This window comes from Triticum dicoccoides, chromosome 5B (assembly GCF_002162155.2).
Source record: "Triticum dicoccoides isolate Atlit2015 ecotype Zavitan chromosome 5B, WEW_v2.0, whole genome shotgun sequence".
Lineage (NCBI taxonomy): Eukaryota > Viridiplantae > Streptophyta > Magnoliopsida > Poales > Poaceae > Triticum > Triticum dicoccoides.
This window is the reverse complement of record NC_041389.1, coordinates 505,606,866-505,617,493: the sequence shown is the minus strand read 5'-3', so window position 1 is coordinate 505,617,493 and position 10,628 is coordinate 505,606,866. Positions and strand designations below refer to the sequence as shown.

Below are 10,628 nucleotides of genomic sequence, written 5' to 3'. Positions count from 1 at the left end.
CCTCCTCCCGCGATCCCGGCCGCTGCATGTCTCCCTCCTCCCCCGATCCCGGTCGACGCATGTCTCCCTCCACCTACAACCACACCTCTGCCCATCGCCTCTCGCATCGGCGCCAGAAGCCTTTTACATCACGGATCCGAGAGACTGGAGGCCGATCTTGCCGGTGAGGAGACGGTGGCGGCGCCGACGAGCCGCCCCCCTTGGCGCCGTTGCCGCTGGGCACCGAGACAAAGGAGTGGTGGATGCCAATGCCTCGAGGCCTGCCTCAAGTACAGATCATCAGCGCCAAATATTCAATCAACATACGACCACTGAGGGGATCCATCGGTGGTATTCCTATTGCTCTCGCAGTCTCTACATTTCATCCTTTTTTTTTGGATTTTGCGATCTTTTCAAATAAGAGATGGGCAACAATGCTTTTTCTCCATGCTAGCAATATGAATGATGAAGGAGAAGAGCAACGAACACAAATCTTCCCCACGGCTATTGATTTTATGCACATCGGCTGCATCATGTGATATGGTAAACCAACAGAGGTATGTGGATAATCCAAACTGCTTATTTTTCGTCCGACACCGCCCCACCTTCAGTGACCTGATTGCTAGCAAAATGTCACAACAGGTTTGTTTCGAAGTATCAGTTCAAAATATGGCGATTGAATAAAAAAACACTATCTTATTTTTTATCTCACGGATCATACTTTAAAGTTAATAATTTTTATAATGCTCTGTAATAGAGTCGTGTTGGTTGTGTAATTCTTGAGTGAGTTACATGTTCTCTCCATCACCCCCTTTATTTTTTGCAAATCAATTGCCTTCTTCATGTGTTTCAGCTGCTAGGACTGAAGGCCGAAGTAATGTATGTTTAATCTCAACAATTTAGTTATAAGTCTAATTAATTCATACCATCTCTGAAACATTCAGTTCTAATTGGTTGCATACTTGCCAAAGATCATATGACACAGTAGCCATGGACGCCACATCAGCTTGGGAACATGGCCACAACAGATTGGTATCTTCTCTTCTGAAATTGGTTTCATACTTGCCAAAGGTCGCATGACTCAGCAGCCATGGACGCCACATCTGCTTGGGAATGTGGCCGCAACAGATTGGTATCTTCTCTTCTGAAATCCAATAGCAGCCGTCCATTTGTTTGCTGATATGCCTGACTAAATTTGCAAAGAGTTATCAAGTCTGTATTTGTGAGAGTTTCTCATTGTCTGATTGATGTGACTATCAGGTATTTGTTGGATGGCAACTCTAAGCTGCATGCATGTTCATTGGGAGAATCATGATGAATCTTTGATGAACACTGTCAAAGATGAAAAGGCGAATTCTTCGATTCCCCGGGCTGTCAGGGATTTTGTACTTCCAGCAGGTTTTCTAGGTGAATGTTGGCATCCCCGTGTGGTTTGGTTATGCATCTATGCATTGCTTTTGCTCTTTGTCACAGAGTACTAACTGTGGAGGTTCAGGTTTACAATCTTAGAAATGTAGTGATTGATGTGTTTTCTAATCGTAATGCAGCAAACAAATTGTTTTGCAAGTTATGTACTTTAATTATCTGTATCTTACCATTCTTACCAAGTACTGTCAAATGTACGGCTTGATTTTGTATATGTATTTCCCTCAGTTTCTTGTAGGTTCCTGCATAAGAGGTCATTATTGCAGAGTTGGAGACTAACACTATGTTTATTAGGTAATCGTTTGAAACTATATACCACTTCAACCTATAACTCTTTGTTGTCCCTCTTTATATTCTAGAATTTGTTTCAGATGATTACCTATAGTACATGCTACTGGAATTCCCAACAAACTTGACAGGATGGATCAGTCACACGTTGGTTACTTCAAGTCTTCTAAAGGTATCCCGTAATCTATTAATCAAGATGTTTGCAGAACTAAATAATGTTGTAGTGACTGAACGATTACCTGATAAATTAAATTCAGTAAGTATATCATTTACAGTAGCATCTTATTCTTATGTGATGTAATATATGATCATATGGATTGCATTATTTGATAGCTCCAAAATAACTTCAAGATTTTGCCACGTGCTCTCAAACAATCGTAGTCCGAAAATTTGGTGGCCAGTTGCTGCTATCTCTACTCTGCTTCGTCCTTTCGTAATGGCAATAAGAAATCTTGATTGCTGCCGACATGAAATCCTAACTGAATTTGTTATTCAGCGGGGAAATCCAACATCTTTTTGTACTGTATTTGCATGTTCCAGGATAATTTGGTGGCAAAAGAGCTACGTCGTTTCTCACTAGACCAACAGACAATAGTAGTGATACCTTTGCATTTATATAGTACCATATTTACTCATCTGTATACACTGTTCCTTTCATTCCTCACACCACAAGTATCTAACGGCCGGATAGGTCCAGTCCAGCCGAGACACATATATTCTAGTCCAACATACTCCCTCCATCCAAAAAAGCTTGTCCCAAGCTTTTTCGGATGGAGGGAATATATAGTCCAGTCACACATGCTCTAACGTGATTTCATGAGAGACAGTTAGGCCAGCAACGGTATATCCATAAAGAATAGCGACAGCTAAAGGAAACCATTCAGCAGGTAAGAATGAGATAGACTTTTCAGTGCCAGGCAACCATTGAGCTGTAGAGAAGTGGAACAACATTCATGGTACTGCTATTGTTAATCGAAAGAACTTTCTTTTGTTAACATGGTACCCACTAACGTGTGCATATGCATTTTTCTCCTGTAGTCCTAGAGGGATAAAGACACATATAATTATGATGGAGGTGACAGGCCTGAAAATGTGAGAATTGAAGCAATATATTCCCTTGCATATATGTTTTCTCTTTTGAAATATCTCAATAGTTTTCCAATTTGTTTCCTGTAAATCTCATATTTTAATACTCCTTAGACCTTAGTAATGCATAGGTGTAATATTTGTTGATATTGCAAATTTGAAGGATCTGCTTTTCTTGTATAGATCTATTTTTTTAATCTTGAAGGCAGTACGAGATGCCCTAATGACATATATACAGTACTAACAAGAATATGGGGGCTTTCATAACTTGAGGTAGCTTCCATCTTCTTGTTGTGTATTTATTTTTCTTAGATGAAAATCTTACACCAAGAAGTGGGGTCTCTCAGAAAATTATCATTGTTATTCTCCTTTTCATTGTTTGGGCTTTTTTCTCAATATATGCTTCTACAAAAAAAAGTAGGTCGGCCCCATGTTGCCACCTTGGCCGGTGACTCGGGTGGATCCAATCCCCCCGGCCTCCAGGGTCACTATGTCCTCTCTCTGTTACCTCCTTCGTCGCCGGAGGATGCTGACGGGCTAAGCCTAGGTGGTCGACGATGATGGCGGAGGCTCCTGCCTTCACTACATCGGTGGATCACGCGGAATCTCTGGGCGCATGGAGCATTGCCAAAACCAGCGCCAGGGTGGCGCTCGGCTGACTCCTGTCGTTGGTTCCACACAAACACATGGGGAGGGGAACTATATGTTACAATCTGAAAATGGCTAAGGAGACATCAGATCTACCTTCTTGGCTCGGAGGGTGTCATGGGTGGCGCACAACTCCCCCGTATCGACAGAAACACATGGGGAGGGGAACAGAACAGAGAGCGGGGTGGTTGGCGGGGGACTCCTCGGCGGTCCATGGGGAAATACAATGTGAAGAAGAGAGTGCGACATGACGAAGGTGAGATGGGCGTTATCTGGTTTTAATGGAGAGGGCTCCAGTGAAAAATGTCCCGTTATGGCGGGAAACGAGCGGGGAGGTGAGGGTTCGGCAGGGAAAGAGAAGGGTGCGTCGTGGGTGTGGTTTTTTTTTAATTTGTTCGGCCCGCACTTGTTAGAGATAACATGGCAGATAGTCTGGATAACCATATTTCTTCCTCACATATGGATATGCATGGATTTGAAGATACCCTATTCTCCAGACGGTTGAATTTTGGGGATCCTGTTAGATGTCCGTTTGATGTACGTTCACACTCGAACATAGGAGGGAGAAATGAGCTTCCACTTTAGAATTTAATTATTTTTTTGATTTATTTATATGCATTGTAGCCCATAGCAACGCACGGGCGTTCTACTGGACTGACATAAAGTCAGTGAGTTCAAAATTTCCATGTTTAGTTTTGACTGATGTTATGGTTCTTCATTGAGTTTTGTTCCAGGTATTTACCTAGATCCTTGAGATGCTATTCGTATTGGCCTGAATGCAGTTGAATTCTGAATCATAAACAAGCTGGGAGATTTGTCTTCCACATAGTAGGTGCTGATGCTTATGATTTTCTTCAAAAAAGATATGGGAAAGGCTAACCCAATATTTTAGTTTCCATTATGAGGACCATGTACATAATCGACCATATAGTTTAAAAAAGATCTATTGATGAAGGTTTGTTTGAGTTCCACTATTTCAGTTCACACATGTACATGTTCTGTATTTTTTGCAGTTTTTAGTGCATGCTCGGAGAACAAGATAAGAGGAGAGGCTTGAATCTTGAGATGACAAGGGTAGTCACCTGCTGCGACTAAAGGTTCAGTTTCATACTTCTGATAATATTGTTCGGATGATTGCCCTTGTACTATTCTTTTTAGTACGTACTAAAATATCTTGTTGTACGAAAATCTGATTTCTACTAAAACTTTGTCAAGTGGCTCATTTTTCTTGTACTAATATCTGAAAATTTTTACTGATTACTGAAATGTACCTTGTTACTAAAACTTCATAGGAAGGAGGTCAATGAAGCAAAATGCATGAAAAGGAAGGAGCAGCGCAACAGGGACGATGTTGTCGGCAGCGCTTTGGAAGGATTTGCTCCAGAGAAGTTACGGTAGTCGGCCATCGCCTAGGGGAAGCGGGGAGGATGTCGTTTGAAACGCCTGGGTCTAGAGGAGTGTGTCTAGGTGGTGGCCGAGGATGGCGACGAGCAATTGAGTTGGGCATTTGTCAACGTGTTGGTGTCGTTGCTCAGGGTACCAACACCCTTGTTTTGACCCAATGTTTCTCGGCTAGCTGTGCATGGCTGGGACTGTTTCGTGCATATAGGGGACGACTCATGCCATCCACTTCCAAAGCAATAAGGTAGCCATCCATGTCACTGTCGCTTGCTGTTAGTTTTTTTGGATTCCATAGGTGTTTCTTAATGCATCAATCATTTTCAATTAGGACGGGAGTCTGAAAAATGTTGTAAGATTATCGCCATTTTTTTAAACTACAAAAGTCCAAAAATTAGAAGCATGATCTTTTATTTTTCATGTTGCTCTACCTCTGTAGTGTCAAATCATAGGAACTTTTATCACATATGCTAATTTATCCTTGATGGCAAATAATCCGAACAAAATATTCGGAAGTAATGGAGGCCTCGCCAGAGTAAGGGGGAAAATTGTGGGAGTGGACGCACATCATGTAGGCGAGACGGCAGAGTTCGTGGTTATACTGGCCATGAGTGGGCATAAACCACTTTACACTAATTACTTTACATTAATATTATTGTTTGCAGACTTGAAAGGAGAAAATATTGGCAAAAAGTCCCTCAAAGTTCGTAGTTTGGGTGTAGAAGGTTTGGGGATTTTGAGCCGGATGGGCCATTGATGGTTGCGGTTGGCTTGGATAGGGAATGTAGAGATAGTAAGTGAAGAGGAGCAGGAGAACGAAGACGAAGAAGAATAATGGTTTATAGGCAGAAAAAAATTAATAATGTTGCTTAATGTGCATGAGGATCCAAACAATGTATATTTGACACGATTAAAGTTGACTCATGTCGAGCCTCAGGGTGGTGGTGGAGCGGTCATGGTGGACGGTTATTGTGCAAGAATTTGTTAAACGCATCAAATAGATATTAATTTGTAACAAATTTTTAGTTCGATCATCGCACTATATGTATGCATTGTCAAATTGCCTTTTATTAACAGTTTACAATGTAAGTGAAGTGGACTTAAATTATTACTTGATTATACCTGTGTTATCTTTTTTTACATGCATTATGTTTACATAATTCCAGCAAAATATTTCAAGAGCCCGTGGCAACGCACGGGCATTATACTAGTAATAATATAGCTCCAAGTAAATTACCGATGGAAGTGGACGAAAGAGGGGATGCCTTCCGGGGCATCCCCAAGCTTTGACTTTTTGGTGTCCTTGGATTATCTTGGGGGTGCCATGGGCATCCCCAAGCTTAGTATCTTGCCACTCCTTGTTCCTTAATCCATCAAAAGAATTCACCCAAAACTTGAAAACTTCACAACACAAAACTCAACAGAAATCTCGTGAGCTCCGTTAGAGAAAGGAAACAAAAGACTACTTCAAGGTACTGTAATGAACTCATTCTTTATTTATTTTGGTGTTAAACCTACTGTATTCCAACTTCTCTATGGTTTATAAATTAATTTACTAGCCATAGATTCATCAAAATAAGCAAACAACACATGAAAAACAGAATCTGTCAAAAACAGAACAGTCTGTAGTAATCTGTAACTAACGCAAACTTCTGGAACTCTAAAAATTCTACCAAAATAGGAAGTCCTGGACAATTTGTTTATTGATCAGCAGGAAAAAGAATCAACGCAAAATCACGCTCCAGTAAAAAATGGCAGCTAATCTCGTGAGCGCTAAAGTTTCTGTTTTTCAGCAGAATCAAATCAACTATCATCGTAGGTTATCCTATAGGTCCTACTTGGCACAAACACTAATTGAAACATAAAACCACATCCAAACAGAAGGTAGATGTATTATTTATTCCTAAACAGAAGCAAAAACAAAAAACACAAAATAAAATTGGGTTGCCTCCCAACAAGCGCTATCGTTTAATGCCCTTAGCTAGGCATAAAAGCAAGGATAGATCTAGGTATTGCCATCTTTGGTAGGCAATCCATAAGTGGCTCTCATGATAGATTCATATGGTAATTTTATTTTCTTTCTAGGGAAGTGTTCCATACCCTTCTTTAAGGGAAATTGGAATCTAATATTCCCTTCCTTCATATCAATAATTGCACCAATCGTTCTAAGGAAATGTCTACCAAGAATAATAGGACATGAAGGATTGCAATCTATATCAAGAACGATAAAATCTACGGGCACATAATTCCTATTTGCAACAATAAGAACATCATTAATTCTACCCATAGGCTTTTTAATAGTGGAATCCGCAAGATGCAAGTTTAGAGAGCAATCATCAAAATCACGGAAATCTAGCAAATCACATAAAGTTTTGGGAATAGTAGAGACACTAGCACCCAAATCACATAAACCATGAAACTCAAAGTCTTTAATTTTAATTTTAATCGTAGGTTCCCACTCATCATAGAGTTTTCTAGGGATAGAAACTTTCAACTCAAGTTTTTCTTCATAAGATTGCATACAGGCATCAACAATGTGTTCGGTAAAGGCCTTATTTTGACTATAAGTACGAGGAGATTCTAGAACGGATTGAAACAAGGAAATACAACCAATCAAAGAGCAATTTTCATAATTAAATTCCTTGAGATCCAGAATAGTGGGTTTAGTAACATCACGGTTTTTATTTATTTCAATCCCACTTTCATCAATTTCATCATCAAGATCGAGAAACTCCGAATTCTTAGAACACCTTCTAGGTAAAGGAAGATCATATTCAGTTTCATCAAGATTCATATTGCAAAACAAAGATTTAATGGGGGACACATCAATAACTTTTAGATCTTCATCTTGATTTTCATAGGGATTAGAAGAACACGCTTTAATAAAGGCATCTTTGGAAGCACGCATCCTAGCAGTTCTTTCTTTGCACTCATCAATGGAAATTCTCACGGCTTTGAGAGACTCATTGATATCATGCTTAGGAGGAATAGATCTAAGCTTTAAAGAATCAATTTCAAGAGAAATTCTATCAACGTTCCTAGCCAAATCATCAACTTTAAGCAATTTCTCTTCAAGCAAAGCATTAAAATTCTTTTGTGAATTCATAAACTCTTTAACACTACTCTCAAATTCAGAGGGCATCTTATTAAAATTTCCGTAAGAGTTGTTGTAGGAATTTCCATAATTATTAGAAGGATTACTAGGATAAGGCCTAGGATTAAAATTCCCTCTATAAGCGTTGTTTCCAAAACTATTCCTACCAACAAAATTCACCTCCATAGATTCATTGTTATTCTCAAGAAAAGTAGATAAAGGCATATCATTGGGATCAAGAGGAGTATTTTTAGGAGCAAACATCTTCATAAGTTCATCCATCTTTTCATTCAAAACGTTGATTTCTTCTATAGCATGCACTTTTTTACTAGAAGATCTTTCGGTGTGCCATTGAGAATAAGTAGCCATAATATTATCAAGCAATTTGGTAGCATCTCCTAACGTAATTTCCATAAACGTGCCTCCCGCGGCCGAATCTAAAAGATTTCTAGAAGCAAAATTCAATCCGGCATAAAAATTTTGTATGACCATCCATAAATTCAAACCATGAGTAGGGCAATTGCGAAGCATTAATTTCATTCTTTCCCAATATTGGGCAACATGCTCATGATCAAGTTGTTTAAAATTCATGATATCGTTCCTAAGAGTGATAATCTTAGCGGGAGGAAAATACTTAGAGATAAAAGCATCTTTGCACTTGTTCCAAGAATCAATACTATTTTTAGGCAAAGACGAAAACCAAACTTTAGCACGATCTCTAAGTGAAAACGGAAATAACTTCAATTTGACAATATTGTTATCCGTATCTTTTTTCTTTTGCATATCACACAAATCAACAAAATTGTTTAGATGAGTAGCGGCATCTTCACTAGGAAGGCCGGCGAATTGATCTTTCATCACAAGATTCAACAAAGTGGTATTGATTTCACAAGACTCATCATTATTAAGAGGAGCAGTCGGAGTACTAAGGAAATCATTATTATTGGTATTCGAGAAATCACACAATTTGGTATTATCTTGCGCCATGGCAACAAGTAATCCAACACACAAGAAAACAGAAAGGCAACGAGAAAAGGCAAACGGGAAAGAGAGGAGGAGATTGGGAAAGAGAGGGCGAATAAAACGACAAGGTGAAGTGGGGGAGAAGAAAACGAGGGGCAAATGGCAAATAATGTAATGCGAGAGATAGGGATTGTGATGGGTACTTGGTATGTTGACTTTTGCGTAAGCCTTCCCGGCAACGGCGCCAGAAATTCTTCTTGCTACGTCTCGAGCTTGCGTTGGTTTTCCCCGAAGAGGAGAGGATGATGCAGCACAGTAGCGTAAGTATTTCCCTCAGTTTTTGAGAACCAAGGTATCAATCCAGTAGGAGGTCACGCGCAAGTCCCTCGTACCTGCACAACACGATAGCAACTCGCAACCAACGCTTGGGGGTTGTCAATCCCTTCTTGGTCACTTACGTGAGTGAGATCTGATAGAGATAATATTTTTGGTGTTTTTGATAGATAGATGCAAAGTAAAAAGTAAAGGTAAAGTAAAAACAAAGCAAGTAAATAAAGTGATATAGATCGATATGATGAGAATAGACCCGGGGGCCATAGGTTTCACTAGTGGCTTCTCTCGAGAGCATAAGTCGGTGGGTGAACAAATTACTGTTGAGCAATTGACAGAATTGAGCATAGTTATGAGTATATCTAGGCAATGATCATGTATATAAGCATCACGTCCGAGACAAGTAGATCAAAATTATTCTGCATCTACTACTATTACTCCACTCATCGACCGCTATCCAGCATGCATCTAGAGTATTAAGTAAAAACAGAGTAACGCCTTAAGCAAGATGACATGATGTAGAGGGATAAATTCATGCAATATGATAAAACCCCCATCTTTTTGTCCTCGATGGCAACAATACAATACGTGCCTTGCAACTCTTTCTGTCACTGAGTAAGGACACTGCAAGATTGAACCCAAAGCCATGCACTTCTCCCATTGCAAGAACTACCAATCTAGTTGGCCAAACCAAACGGATAATTCGAAGAGACTTCCAAAGATAACTCAATCATACATAAAAGAATTCAGAGAAGAATCAAATATTTTCCATAGATAATACTGGATCATAAACCCACAATTCATCAGTCTCAACAAACACACCGCAAAAAGAAGATTACATCGAATAGATCTCCATAAGAGAGGGGGAGAACATTGTATTGAGATCCAAAAAGAGAGAAGAAGCCATCTAGCTACTAGCTATGGACCCGAAGGTCTGAAGTAAACTACTCACACTTCATCGGAGGGGCCATGGTGATGATGTAGAAGCCCTCCGTGGTGGATGCCCCCTCCGGCGGAGCTCCGGAACAGGCCCCAAGATGGGATCTCGTGGATACAGAAGGTTGCGGCGGTGGAATTAGGTTTTTGGCTCTCCTGGGATCATACGGGGATATGTAGGTATATATAGGAGGAAGGAGTACGTCGGTGGAGCTCCGAGGGGCCCACGAGGTAGGGGGCGCGCCCAGGGGGAGGGGCACACCCTTCACCCTTGTGACCGCCTCGTGGCTTTCTTGACGGAGGGTCCAAGTCTCCTGGATCTTATCTGATGAGAAAATCACGTTCCCAAAGGTTTCATTCCGTTTGGACTTTGTTTGATATTCTGTTTCTTCGAAACACTGAAAAAGGCAAAAAACAATAATTCTGGCTGGGCCTCCGGTTAATAGGTTAGTCCCAAAAATAATATAAAAGTGGAAAATAA

General features: G+C 40.2%; 1 long non-coding RNA gene across 2 annotated transcripts; it reads left to right on the top strand.

The window, feature by feature from the left end:
- The first annotated feature begins 2,202 nt into the window (after positions 1-2,202).
- Positions 2,203-5,204, top strand: LOC119305918. Of its 2 annotated transcripts, none has more exons than XR_005148802.1 (5): positions 2,203-2,784; positions 2,962-3,051; positions 4,161-4,254; positions 4,440-4,523; positions 4,719-5,204. It is a non-coding gene; the product is annotated as an uncharacterized LOC119305918 (long non-coding RNA). The 2 variants fall into 2 exon arrangements; XR_005148803.1 differs by having other exon boundaries at positions 4,161-4,258.
- The last annotated feature ends 5,424 nt before the right edge of the window (positions 5,205-10,628 follow it).